The 15,420-nt window shown below is 35.2% G+C and overlaps 1 non-coding gene across 1 annotated transcript; it reads right to left on the bottom strand.

Annotated features, from left to right (window-relative positions):
* Positions 1–13,296: 13,296 nt before the first annotated feature.
* Positions 13,297–13,403, bottom strand: LOC113851674. Its single transcript, XR_003502245.1, has one exon. It is a non-coding gene; the product is annotated as a small nucleolar RNA R71 (small nucleolar RNA).
* Positions 13,404–15,420: the final 2,017 nt, after the last annotated feature.

Genomic DNA, 15,420 nt, shown 5'->3' with positions numbered 1-15,420 from the left:
ATCTATGCCTAGACTATTTTGTAGCAGTTTCATATAAATGTTATCCATAAATTTGAATTATATGCCCCTTCTTCCTAATTCATAATATTGAGAATGGATTGATCCAATCATATTTGTATGAAACAAAAATATTTGTGTATCAAATATTCCTAGATTTTGGGAATGAACGGATAATGAAAGTAGGGAAGATCAGAGCTTTTACAACGTTGTTCTTTCTGCAAATAAATTCTTTAGATGCGGATGTATGTCAAGTTATGGATATAATTTTTTAGAAATTTTTATAGCAAAAGAGATAGAAACAGAATTACCTCATATATATATATATATATATATATATATAGATATTGAAAACTAGTTTAAAATCGATTGTGCCATGTAGCATCACCAATAGAGTTAATTGAGGTGAAGAAATTGTAGTAGAAATGATTCATGAAACTAAGTATAATATTATGAGGAATACTTGTACTTTATTGAGAAAGAGAGGACAATATCATGAGAAAGTATATGGATCATCATTAGCTTGATAGAATGACCATCAGTAATAAGTAACCGCAGCTGAGGCCAAGCGTTCTCTTGAGATAATCATGAAAATTTTCTTGACTAATGACATCACTAATTGATGTTGTCTTGAAAGGAGTAAACTTTATTTAGAATAAAGAATGAGAGAAATGATTGATGTTGGTATTGATTTTAGATCTGTTTGATCGGGAGGAAAAGGGAAATTTGAAATGTAGTATAAGCACTATGAATGTCAAAATTGGAATGAAGAGAAATTACTTATGCACTAGGCATGCAAGGCCAGGTGAAGGAAAGTATCTAGTGTATGATTTAAAACTGACAACAATAGTGTTTACATCGAAGATTTAGAGTTACTATATCAAAAGGACAAAGGATCGAGATGATTGCTCAGTTAAAGAAAGTTATGTGACTAAAAAACTAATTAGATTATGTCTTTAAAGGATGGTGACTTAGGTTGTTATACCCTTCTGGTGGAGTAAATATTGTAGTTACTATGTTAAGAAGAAAGTAACTGTACGATTTGTCTATAACAGTGAGAGAATGTCAGTCAATGAAAAAGTTCAGAAACTTGAACTTTATATTAGTAATTCAGCCTAAAAGTCTATTTTGGAATCTCAAGGGTTATTAACAATTTGCTAAGTACAAAAATTTTAACTATCACAAGGAAACAAATATCTACAAGAGACAATGTCATGATACATGTATATTTTATTTTGTTCATTTTTATTTATTCATATTTTACAATACACAATTTTTCTCTATATTTATGTACATTTCACTTATTTTAATCACATCGTTGTGATACTTGAATCTCCAAATAGGAAATTATTTAATGATTACCCTTTTCAATGATAAAAGAAAAAGACTATGGTGCTCCTCACGAGCAGTTAGCATTTGATGTTGTAGTTTATCACCTTGTGATTTTAGCAGTACCATTTCTTAAGTGTTGTGGATACTGATTATTAATCAAAGTTGAGTTTTGTCTTAGTAATTGATAATAATATTAAATAGAAATATTTTATTAAAATAAAATTTTAATTATAACACCATAGCATTGTATTTCTACAAATGATACACTCGTTCACTGTAACTTATATCATCGCATACTATTGTGACGTCCTCGTAGAATATTCTAGATTTTTCTTGTCAGTATAGGGGAGGATACCTGCAATGGCACTCCGATGGTCAAGTAAGTATTCAGTATAGAGCAATAAATGCAATAAATATTCTGAAGTCTCCTTTTTACCTGTCCTTCTTATTTTTCTTTTATAGGCATACTATTAGGCTAATGGGCTTAATAACTTAGCCTTAGATTAACCTTCTGACTGCTTGGATAATTAACCTTTTCTTATTGGTTATTTACCTTAATTAACTTGTTAATTTATTTTGATATGACTAAAGGGATGATGATATCTCTCGTCCAAGAGTGAGGCTGAAGAGGTGTTGGTACCCCTTATCCAGAGGTGAGGCCGAAATGGTGTTGGTACCTCTCGTCCAAATGTGAGGCCGAAGGGGTGTGGGTACCTCTCGTCCCGAGGTGAGGCTAAAGGGATGATGAGGCCGAAGGGGTGTTACTACCCCTTGTAACGACCTTTTTCTAGTGACGAAAATACCCAATTTTTTTTGCCCAACCTAAATTGATTCTTATTCTTAGTGAATTATTCTCATACTGTCTGTCATATGTATAGTCCAATAAAGTAAATGATGAATGAAAATTTTCTCATTTGCAAAATGATTTATCGTCAACCTTCATCAAAATATGCAGAAAAATTTATGCAGTCTAGGATGAAAGCCTAGATTGTCTCCAATGACTTTGGTTTGAAACACACATTGAACATGTTGTAAACATTTACTATGAAAGCAATTAAAACAAGGGGTTTTTTGTGATTCCAATTTTAATGTAAAGGCAAGTGATGAAATTAATGAATTCGATCAATGAAATGTGCAATCCTTAATTTTTCATGTAATTCTATCCCTATCTCTCTCAAGATTCAATAACTTTTCCTCTTCCTCTGAATTAGGGTAAGTTAAAAAGTAAGAATTTACCTTAAAGTCCTATACGAATTAAGCAATTTACACTGTGATTCTTGAGCTTTCTAGAGTGATCACTATCAATTCTGAGAGTGTTTATGTGCAGGCACTGTAATCCTGGAGCTTTCTGTAGTGATCATTCTCACTTCTGAGAGTAATTACGCGCAAGCCTAATGGTTCTCTTTAGCTCTGAAGTGGTCACTGCTACTTCTGAAAGTGGTTACTCTGGCCTACCCCTTGGAATCAGCTCCCTGGAGTGATCACCATGGTACCTGAGAGTGATTACTCTCAATTCATATTTTTTCCAGAACCAAAAATTCATGAATTTGTCTAGAATTTTCTGCACAATTATTCAAATGATCAAAATTGCAAAATATATTCACAAAAATTAGTGGAAATAAAACAAAAGTTAAGAAAGCTATAATATTTGACCTAAATGAGGTTTTTATGTTATTTACAATCTCTAAGTCTATTTTTCATATTAAAGTTCTATAAAAAGTTAGACAAAATATCTATAAATTATGGATTCATCACAACCCCAAACTTAAACTTTTGCTTGTCCTCAAGCAAATCGAAACTCAAGAAAATTGAAGGTAAAAGGTTGGATTTATCCAAAAAAATTTCTCAAAATTTTCATTCCAATATTAGACCCTAATTGGCACTTCCAATATTTCCAAAATCATGGATTCATTCAACAAAGCAATCACACTCATATCAATTATTTTCATGCAAAGTTCCACTAAACTGAAACAAAAATCCAGCAAGGTTTCATGCAATTCACACGATGCAAAGAAATCATCAAGCTCATAATATAGTGTTTCACTCTTCACTCATTAATGTTTCAGGCTAAGTATTTTCCCTTAATTCATGCATTTTGCCTCATCCTACCATATGCTTGCCCATATTCTCAATCTCCTTCGCTTAGATACAATAAACCACCTATCATAAAGGCTTTGTTAGTCACAAATGGGGTTAGGTTAGGTTCAATTTTGATCAAGGAAGGACAAAAGCTTAAGTGGGTTTATAAGAGGAGGAAATTCCTTTGAGTGAATGAGTACAACAACTAGAATGGAATGAATTAAATGATGTAGCAAGTGAGATTCAAGCACTCTTTCACCATGTTTTTTCATTATTTTGCCTTATGCGGGAATTTCTTTTTCTATCAAAATGTATGCTGTATTTCTATTTTTTTTCTTTTTCTTCCATTCATTCATTTTTGTAATTTATTGGACTTTGGCAATCATTCTTTTCTTCAAATTCAAGCATTTTTTTACATGTAATATTGACATTTATAATGCTCACCACCCCAAACTTAAGATCTTGCTTGTCCATAAGCAACTACAGTCATAATTAGCACCCTAAACTTAGTTTCATGCAATCACTCTTGATGTGACTCAAAAGAAATACCTCTCTTAAAGGAAGAAAATTATGTTTGCAGACTAAGTTGGGCAAAAGAAGAGAATGTAGAACAAGGGAAATTAGGTGCAAGGGTGTTCTAGGGTGGGTGGGTATGTGCAAAGAAGGTCACAATCATCTAGCTGAAAAATTGCACAATGCATATTCAATTAAGAATCAGGGCAAGTTCTAGAAAATAGATGCAAAAATACATGTAATGTGCACACAGAAAAGAAATTTAAGACTCAATTCTCTACCATGGTAAAAGATGATAATTACTTAGCAACATATGAGTACAATTCACCTTACAAGAAAATATGCTCAGTATAGTAGGAATGGTGATTATTTACAAAACAGAGAATGATTGAGAGTTGAATGGGAAGTGCAATCAGAATATAAAATCAGAATTACAAAACTAAACTTTATTAAAAATAAAGAAATAATGACAATGTTTTTTGTATTTTATCTATGAACTATGCAGGAAAAACAGACTAAGACAATGTGAAATAGAGGGAAAGAGATCACCCCATTTCAGAGTCACACTGAGAGATCAAATTAATGCTCCTATTGATGGGATTGAGGGCATTCTCTGAAGTCTTGGAAACAGTTGCTACCCTGCTGCATCTAAATTTCCTTGACTTTGCGCAGTACTTAGCCCCCATAATTACAATTTCACCCTGCAAAAATGGGAACTATACAAAATGTAGAGAGAAATGCTTAAACATCAAGATAATGAAATATAAGAAAAGAGAAGCTCAAATGCAAGACCATCATTTATTACAGAAAAATAACTAAAATTCTTAAGAACATTGTGAGTTGCCTCACACACAGCGCTTCTTTAACGTCACTAGCTTGACGTATAAAGTGAGTTATATAGGCCAAAGGTCGTGGTTGAGGGTTATGCATGGGATGTGCAGATCAATCTCCTCAACTTCCTCCAAGGGGACTAAATATTGTAGGAAGTGCTTCAAACGGTGTCCATTCACCACAAAGCTTTTGCTAATGGAGTCACTCTTGATGTCCACTGCACTATTAGGAAATACTTGTGTAATTTTGAATGGACCAATCCACCTGGAATGCAACTTTTCAGGTATGAACTTGAGGCGTGAGTTGAATAGAAGCATCTTTTGGCCTACAAAGAACTCTCTTCTATCTACCAATTTATCATGACACTGCTTGGTTCTCCCCTTGTAGATTCTTGAGTTTTCATATGCTCCTAAACGCAGCTCTTCTAGTTCTTAGAGTTGTGGCTTCCTCTTCCTCTTCCTCTTCCTCTTCCTCTTTCTCTTTCTCTGAAGTTGCCTCACTAGTTTAGACCCCTCTTTGAATAGAATTCTGTGCATGCATAGGAAAGGGCTAATATCAAGACTGTCAGCTAAAGTCCATCTAATAGCTCTCTTGTGCCTTTTAATTACATCCAACAATATCTCCTCATGTTCGCCTTCAAGCTTGGTGGAGATAATGACCAGGAGCTTCTCATTGGCTTCTAAGTAAGTATATTTCAAATGTTCCGATAGGGGCTTCAACTCCAATATGGGAGTTTGCTCCACAGAAAGAAGTGATTTGATACTTTCATTTGACAAGATCTCTGCAATATTCAAATCAAAGGGGTTAGATTCAACTGTACGTGTTGTACTCAATACATCATATTCCAACCTTATGGAATTTTCAGTTTCATCAACATTAAAAGTAGTAGAATTTGCATTTAAATAATCAGAATTCTCAGCACAAATGTCACACAAAGAAGAACTATTAGAAGTTTTACAAATGGAAGTATCTACACAATTATAAAAATTAAGAAAAGAGTCTCCTTCTTGAAATTCAGACAAACTATCATCTATTAATTCATCAAGAATGTCAATGTGGAAAACAGTGTTCTTCATTTGGGTGCTTCATAGCATCCAGTATGTTAAAGCGGACAACACTATCTCCAAACTCTATAGTAAGTGACCCGGCATGCACATCAATCTTCGTTCTTGTAGTCTTCAAGAACGGTCTTCCCAAAATGATTAGTGCAATACTATTCATTGACTCTTTCATGTCAAGGATGTAAAAATCAACTAGAAAAATGAGGTCATTCACCCTTACTAACACATCCTCCACAAGTCCAGCTAGATGTGTTGTGCTCCTGTTGGCAACTGAATAATCACACCTGTAGGCTGTAGAGGGCCAAGAGATAGTGAAGTAAAAATAGACAATAGCATAACATTAATGGATGCTCCTAGATCTAGCATGGCATTATCAATCCTGTTATTACCAATGACACATAGAATAGTAAATGTTTCTAGATCTTTGCACTTTTCGGGCATTGTAGCTCTTTGTTTCTTAAAAAGTGCAGAAACATTCCGACTCATATTTATCCTTTCATTACCCTTAAGTCGCCTTTTATGGGTGCATAAATTTTTCAAGAACTTGGCGTATCTGGGTATTTGCTTGATTGCATCCAGCAAAGGTTTATTCACCTCTACCTTCCTAAAGGTGTCTAAGATCTCCTTGTCGATCTCTTCAGATTTCTTGCTTGGCTGGATTACTCTTTGAGGAAATGGGAGAGGAATTGCTCTTTCAATATTTTCGGCTACCTTTTGTTGAGCAGGTGCAGGTCTTGACTGTTCTTGAGTCTTTTTCTCTCTACTCTAATCAATTGTAGCTGAAGTACAGCTTGAGTCTTCCTTCTCCTTGGGCGTTGTGGGCTCTTGCATCACTTTTCCAGATCTTAGAGTGATTGCACTCACATTTTTAGAATTCACAACAGTTTATGCAGGGAGGCTTCCTGAGCCTTGATCTAGTTCAGAGAGGAGGCTAATTGTCCCATTTGGTTCTCCAAAGTCTTAATACTAGCCTTGGTTCTTTGCTGGAAAGTGATGTTGTTCATGGTCAATTGTTTCATGAGCTCCTCCAGTGATGGTTCATTTTTCTGGGATGCACTTGGTTGTGAAGAAGATGGTTAGTAATGGTGCTGGGCTTGTTGTGGTTGATGTTGGGATGGATGAGATCTATTTGGGCCAACATGATGTTCTTGATATTGAGTGTCCTGCTACTGGTTGTGTTGTTGAGAATTGTTCCCCCATCTTAGATTTGGATGGTTCCTCTAGCTTGGGTTGTATCTATTAGAAGATAGATCCCAACTGGGCTGCTGCTGCCAATTTGGAAAAGGAAATTTATTAGTATAAATATTTGCAGCATAAGCCTGAGGATTACCTTCTAGAGTGTCAGACTCTTGCAGTGTAGGACAGCTATCAGTGTAATGGTCTGTAGCTGAGCAAATGCCACACAACATGGCTTGAATGGGTGGTGGAGGAGGTGAAGATGCAATAGCACTATTTTGCATGGAAGCCAATTGCTTCACCATGGATGCCAATTCATCAAGCTTGTATTCTAGCTTACTAGATGATAGTCGTTCCGCAAGCGTACGAGGTATCGCGTAATAAAAAGTTATCATTCCCTCAGAGATTATGCCCAAGTACTAGTTCCCAGTGATTCAATTATCCAGACAAACCATTTCAAAGAGAATATGTTGCAGAATGAATTGAAAACTAAAAACTATTAACAAAAGATTCAGATTGAAAACTTCCTAGAGAATCAAGATGAATAAGAAAACTCTTAGGAGTCGGTAGGTTCATATGTTATGTACCAAATTTAAAACAAGTCATTTCCCTATTATTCAATTTCTATTTCTAAGGTGTATTTTTCTTAATTGATTAGTGCATTTCTCTCGAAACCCCACTAACGTACCTAATTACCGAAGAGCCATGTTCAATTCGTTAAGTAGATCCCTTACGCTTTATGAAAATCCAATTACCCCTCAAAAAGCTTTGTCTACTTTCGTAACCCAAATCCCCAGGTTCAATTCCATGCTTTTTGAACGATATGTCGATCTCTCAATTATCCATATTGTTTAAACTCATCTAACCTTATCTCTAAGCCATTAGAAGCATTAGGCTCTCATGGAAATGAATAGAAAACAAAAATCCAGTAACAGAGAAATTCAAAGTATTCAAATTTGAAACATAAACATATTTCCTTTAATCCCAAGAATGAGATTTAGTGTGCCATAGAAATGATGATTACTAAGCCACAATACAATAAATCAAACCCCAACATAGAAGAAAATCAAAAACAAAACAAGGGGTCAGAAAATAGAGGAAAGGTTCTCACTATGTCCTCTGAATCTTCTTCCCCAGTCTGCCAAAAACCAATGTTCTTAAAAAAATTGATCTCTTGATCTTCTCGTTCTTTTTCTCCGTCTGCCCAAGAAAAACTAAAAAAACTTTTCCCATTCGTGGTCCTTTTTCCTTTTTTGTTTTCTTTTTTATCAGAAACCGCTCCGCTATTAAGGGAAGTGCAGAATGTGCAAAACCCATTGGCAGTGGGAAAAACCCACGGCCAGTGGATCGTGACAGGGACCCAGACATGCTCAATTTTCCCTTCCAGGCAGCAAGAACCACGGCCAGTGGGAAAAATCCACTGGTAGTGGATTTTTTACGCCACTATGCCATTTTCCAGTGAGTTCCACACCCAGTTGGAAAAACCCACTAGCAGTGGACTTATCTTAACTTCACCAAAATGCTCTTTGACAGTGTTTTAAGGCTTGGGAGTGTTCTTTTTCATGTATCTTTTCTTGATAGTGCAATCCAAGAGTTAATATGGCTTTATTTTTGTGCTTTTAGTGGCTTGAACTCATTTCCATTCATCAAATGCTTCATCAAATGCCTCTCGTTTCCAAGTTTATGAACCTATAACAAAGCTATTCCTGCAAAACTGAGACACCCGAATAACATGTGCGGAATGACGGAAAACAATTGGAATTAAGGGGAAAACTAACACAAATAAACTAGAAAACTCAAACAAAACACCACTAAAAATAATGTGAACTAGACACCTATCACTAGACTCAGCAACTTGGACTTCACTCACATTTCTGGTAACACAAGAATTTTGCCTTGTTGCAAATTGTTGTGAGTTGGCAGCCATATTCTCAATCAAATTCCGGGCTACAACTGGAGTCTTGTCAACCAATACCCCTCCACTTGCAATGTCTATCATGCTTCAGTCCATAGGGTGCATTCCCTCATAAAAGTATTGTATCAACAATTGATCACTAATTTGGTGGTGAGGGCAGCTGGCACATAATCTCTTGAATCTTTCCTAATATTCATAAAGGGTTTCTCTTTCAAGCTGCCTTATCCTACAAATTTCCTTTCTTATGGATGCAACTCTTGATGCTGGGAAAAATTTCTCCAGGAAAAGTCTCTTCAAGTTGTCCCAACTAGCAATAGATCCAAGGGGGAGGTAGTAGAGTCAATCCTTAGCTGCATCCATCAGAGAGAACGGAAAGCCTTTTAATTTGACATGCTCTTCAGGCACACCTTGTGGCCTCATAGTTGAACAAACAATGTGGAACTCCTTGAGGTGTTTGTGCGGATCTTCACCTGCAAGGCCATGAAATCTTGGCAATAAGTGTATTAGTTCAGTTTTTAGAACAAAAAGAGCATCAATGTCAAGATATTGTATGCATAAAGTTTGATATGTTACATCTGGTGCAACCAGTTCCTTTAATGTTCTCTCATTGTCAGCCATTTTTTCAAATTCAGATTCTAAAAAATGAGGTGATGAATAGATAGATGAAGGAGATGAAGGTTCTTCAAAATATTCAGAATTATGTCTATGTAATCTAATGCTACTATGAAATGTCCTATCAATCTCTGGGTCAAGTGGATACAAGTCTCCAGGATTTGATCTGGTCCTGCACTAGAAACTAACTATAAGAAATAAGAAGAAGTAAGCTAAATGAAACAGCAAAAATGCAGAAAAATTTAGATGACAATTATGCAGAAAACTAATCTCTAAGTGCAGCAAAATGAAGCATTAACACTAAACAGCAAAATAGAAAGAAATTGCAAACTATGGCAAGAAAACATGCAACACACTAGCACAAATTCTGCAGAATTATGCAGAATTATGCAGCAAAAATAGAATAAAGTGCAGGAAAATTAAAAACAGAACACTAAAATAGAGCAACTAACAAGTTTAATGCAAAATTAACACCAAAGTCCCCGGCAACGGCGCCAATTTGATGAACAGAATATTTTCTTGTTTTGCATAAAGATTTGTCATCAACCTTCATCAAAATATGCAGAAAAATTTATGTAGTCTAAGATGCAAGCCTAGGTTGTCTCCAATGATTTTGGTTTGTAACATACATTGAACATGTTGTAAATATTTACCGTGAAAGCAATTAAAACAAGGAGGTTTTGTGTGATTCCAATTTTAATGTAAAGGCAAGTGATGAAATTAATGAATCCAATCAATGAAATGTGCAATCCTTAGTTTGTTCATGTAATTCTATCCTTATCCCTCTCAAGATTCAATACTTTTCCTCTTCCTCTAAATTAGGGTAACTCAAAAAGCAAGAATTAACCTTGAAGTCCCATACGAATTAAGCAATTTACATGGGCTCCAACCCTTTTTCCTAAGATTACGCAACCTTAGAAACTAACTTAGGATTAAGCAAACCAGGTTAAGAATTTCATTAAAATGAATTAGGGTTAATTAAGCAATGTCCCCCTCATTCAAACATTAATTCAATTCAAAGAGTTGGGAGATATAAATTCATAAAGGAAAGGGAATTATATTGACATTCATACCCAGGAATTCAATAATCCATGAACTCACTACGGATTACAAGTTTAGCCCTCAATGAGGATGGGTCTTACAAATTTAAGATGAAAGCAAAAGGAATTCAATGACATCAATGCAAGAATTAAAGAAAAGTGAAGAGAAATTGTAAATCAAACTGATGAATCCATATTTTGACTGATATTTTAGCATAATTCTAACACATTTGATAAGAAAAATATATAAAGAAAGAAGAAAAACTCAGAAAAAGAGAAGGAATTGAAGTTGTTTAAATTTGTAGTTATTTTAGCAATTATGAAATTTTTACTTAGGAATTAAGTTTTTAATCTTGTTTTTGAAGGAATAAATTGAGCAAGGATCATATCCATGGAGGTTTGATGACAATGAAGAGGAAAGAAGCAAGTTTGGACTCCAAAAACACAAGAATAAGAAATTACAGACTGAGCGTGATCACTATTGTCAGTAAAAGTGATCACTTCAGAGCTCAAAGAAGAAGTGAAGCCTGGGCGTTACCACTTTTATCATTAAAAGTGATAGTTCCAGAGAGGCAAAATATCAGGAAATCTCTGCGTAACCACTATTGTCATCAAAAGTGATCGTTCCAGAGAGTCTTCAACTTGGCGAGTTGCGCGTAGTCACTTTTATCAGCAATAGTGATAACGCGCAACTACCTTGGCTCTGTGTTGTCACTTTTATCATCAAGAGTGATAGTTCCAGAGAGCTCTCAATATCAGGAAGTTGCGCGTGGCCACTATTTTTGGGAAAAGTGTTAACGCGCAACCAAAAACTCTCTGTGTAACTACTATTTCTCATAAAAGTGATGATGTGAAAATCTGGGAAATTCTATAAATACCAGAAACGATCCAGAAAAAAGGGATTCTGTTCATTTTCAATTTTTTTAGTTAGATTCTTGTTAGAGGAAGTGAGAGAGAGGAGTGGGGATTCAAATTTCGGAGCTTCACGAAGAGGAATTGGAGTGGAGCAAGCTTCCATGACGATTCTGATTTTCTTCTTCTCTTCTTCTCTTTCTTTTCTTTTCCCTGCTGCCATGGCTGTGTAATTTGTTCATAATTAGGGATTGTAGATCTGAAATGAATGTGTTGAATTGATTTTGGATCTGAATTTCAAGCTTTGGAATAGATTGAGTGATTGATTCTGCACTTTACGTAGGAATTGAATGGAAATTTAATTAACTAATTTCAGAGGAACTCTTGTCAATGGAAATTGAATTTGTTCTTCAGATCTGAACCAATCACCAAGATTATAGTTTTCTTAGGGATAAGGAACTTTGATCTTGCAATCTTTTGGTTTCTTATACTGAAAGCAATGTTGAATTAAATCAGATCTAAGGAATTAGAATGTTTTAATTGAATGTTAGGTTCACTGAGTTAAGGCCTCTGAACAATAGAACGTGAAACTGATTGTCTTTCTTTCCAAATGCTTGTTAATTCAGAACTTTATTGATTAAACATTGGAGTTTTGGTGAAGCAATTCCCTAGCTATGGTTTCTTCCTTTGTTATCACCTAATTGTTTGTTCGTTGTTCTGTTTTCTGCAAGTTCATTTTACTTTTAATTGTTCTAGTTTGCTGTTATTACATGTTACTACTCTCCTTCCAATTTTGAAACAGCTTAAATGGTTATAATTCTATGAAGTGGTATTTGAAACCTAAATTCCCCGTGGAGACGATATTTGGATCTTAAATTTACTCATTACTTGCTGCAATCCTAGTGCACTTGCTAGTGTTAGATTGCGAACACTAAGTTTTTGGCACCGTTGCCAGGAAATTTTGCATTTCAATATCATCAGTAGTAGAAAGGTAACTAGATTGAGCATTTATTTTGTTGCTTTGCTTTCAAATTGCTTTCTGAATAATTTTACTGCACCTTGTGTAGTATTCTGCATAATATTTCTGTCTGCTGCATAGAATTTTTACATCCTTGTTTATCTGCATAATTTCTGTTTTCATTGTTCTTCATATTTGTAATTGCCATTCTGCATATTTTTACATGATTTTACAATTCTGCAGCTGCTAGATTTAAGTTTCTATATGCTTTTACTGATAGATTTTGCATGATTTCTGTTGTGCATTTCTGAATATCAATTGTAGTCTAATTTTGTTTTAATCTGATTTGTATATGCGTGGTAAAAACAAGAATAAATCAATTCTGGTCTTTGATCCTGACATAGACATAACTTTGAGAAGATTGAGAAAAGAGTCTAGAGCAGAAAAAGCCATAGGGAGTGATAGTGAATTAGAAGCTGTCCATTCTCTATAATTTCAGAGTAATCCTAGAGTGAAAAGAACACCTACACCTTTGAGACAACCAAATCCAGCAAGAAATGGCAGAGCAGAACAGAATTAGAACATTAGGGGACTATGCTATTCCTAACATGCAAGGTTTTAACTCTTCTATAATTAAGCCAACTATTCAAGCCAACCATTTTGAGATTAAACCTGCCCTACTACATTTAGTCCAACAGGATCAATTTTCTGGAGGAAATTCTGATGATCCTAACTTACATATTTCAAATTTTCTGCAGCTATGTGACACCATAAGAATGAATGGAGTTAGTGAAGAAGCTATCAGATTAAGACTATTTCCATTTTCCTTGAGAGATAGAGCAAAATGCTGGTTACAAGCTCAACCACAAGGAAGCATCACAACTTGTGAATAAGTTTCTAACTAAGTACTTCCCTCAATCCAAAGCTGCTAAGTTGAGAGGAGAAATTACATCCTTTGTGCAGCAAGAAGGAGAATCATTGTATGAAGCTTGGGAAAGATACAAAGAATTACTTAGAAGGTGTCTACATCATTGTATCCCAGATTGGATGCAATTGGAAACTTTTTATAATGGAATGAATGCAGTAACAAGAACAATGGTTGATACTGCTACTGGAGGTTCATTAAATACAAAGTCCTTGGAAGAAGCTCAGAGAATTATTGAGATGATGGCATCTTCAATGTATCAGAATTCAAACTCAAGAAATCAAGGAAGAAACTCTGGTCGTGAAGCTAAGGTTCTAGAAACTTTTCTTGCACAGAATCAGCTACAAAATCAAATGTTTTCAGAACAATTAGTTGTCTTAACACAACAAATCAGCAATCTGCAAATAGGGAGTATGCCTACCAGTCAGCTAAGTTGTGATTTTTTTGGAGGAAACCATGTAAATGATGCATGCGAGGCATCTACAAGTGAACCACAAGAGCAAGTGAATTATATGAATAATTTTCAGAGACAACAGCCATCATATCCCCCTGGATTTCAATTTTCAAATAATAAAACTCAACAGTATTCTAATTGGAATAATCAATATTCTGCTACAAAGAATTCTGACTCAAATTTGCCTTTTCCTAATGCAGGACCAGCAACACAACAGCCTTATTTTCAGAGGAATTCATCCACTCAACCTCAAGGAAATCAGAAATTTTCCAAGCCTATGAATGAGAGGTTGACTGAGATGGAAGAAACTATGCTGCAATTCATGAAGGTAACTCAAACAAGCTTCAAGAACCAAGAAGCTTCCATGAAGAAACTAGAAACACAAATCAGACAATTAGCTGAACAACTATCCAGCAGGGATGAAGAAAGATTTCCAAGCAATACAGTAATCAATCCTAAAGAGCAATGTCAAGCCATAACTACAAGGAGTGGAGCTATAGTTGCAAGCCCTAAACCAGCAGAAAAGAAAGTAAATGATGCAGCAAAGAGAAAAATTGAACAAGATCTGCAACAAGGAAATTTTAAGCTATTGAAAAAAGACCATTCAGAAGAAAAAGTAGATGTTCCTATAAATTCTGAGAGGAAAACCAAAAAGCAACTCTTTGAGGAAGCTTGTAAGCCAATAGATCCAGAAAAATACAAGAGGCTGCCTTATCCTCAAAGAGTCCAAAATCCTAAACAAGATGAACAATTTGAAAGGTTTATGAATGTCTTTAAGAAATTACAAATTAACATTCCTTTTGCAGAAGCTTTGGAGCAAATGCCTTCATATGCAAAGTTTATGAAAGAACTACTTTCTAGAAAAAGGAAGCTAGAGCATGATAAAACAGTACCTTTGATAAAGGAGTGCAGTGCCATTCTCAAGACAAAGCTTCCTCAAAAGCTGAAAGATCCTGGATCATTTAGCATTCCTTGTGAAATAGGAAACTGCACTGTGGGAAGAGCATTGTGTGACTTGGGAGCAAGCATAAATCTGATGCCATTGGCTGTTCTGTAGAAACTTGGGATAGAGGAAGTGAAGCCCACCAACATTACACTGCAACTAGCTAATAGATCATACACTTATCCATATGGAGTTGTTGAAGATTTATTAGTTAAAGTTGATAAGTTCATTTTTCTTGCAGATTTTGTAATTCTGGACATAGAAGTGGATTCCAACATTCCTTTGATACTAGGAAGGCCATTTCTTGCAACCGGAAGAGCCTTAATAGATGTGCAGAAAGGTGAACTTATGCTTCGAGTTCAAGATGACAAGGTAGTGTTTAATGTGTTTGAAGCTTTAAAATATCCAATTGAAGATAGTACATGTATGAAGGTAGAAATACTAGATGCTTTTATTACACAAAGCCATATTAATGAAATTGATGAACTTGCTGTGTTAGAAGAAATAATATCTGCAGGGAATAACAAATCTGAACTTCTGCATGAAGAATACATCATGGAAGTACAGCAGCAATTAGAGGCTCTGCCAATTCAAAAATCTGCAGAAAATTCAGTGAAGGAGAAGCTAGAAAAGGATGATAAAGAAGAGGAAAAGCAAAAGCTAAAGCTGAAACAACTTCCTTCCCACCTGCGGTATGCATTTCTAGATGAGAAACATGAAAATCCAGTCATC

This window comes from Abrus precatorius, unplaced genomic scaffold, assembly GCF_003935025.1.
Source record: "Abrus precatorius isolate BTA unplaced genomic scaffold, Abrus_2018 Scaffold9, whole genome shotgun sequence".
Lineage (NCBI taxonomy): Eukaryota > Viridiplantae > Streptophyta > Magnoliopsida > Fabales > Fabaceae > Abrus > Abrus precatorius.
The sequence above is the reverse complement of the archived record's forward strand: the minus strand, read 5'-3'. Positions and strand labels throughout refer to the sequence as shown.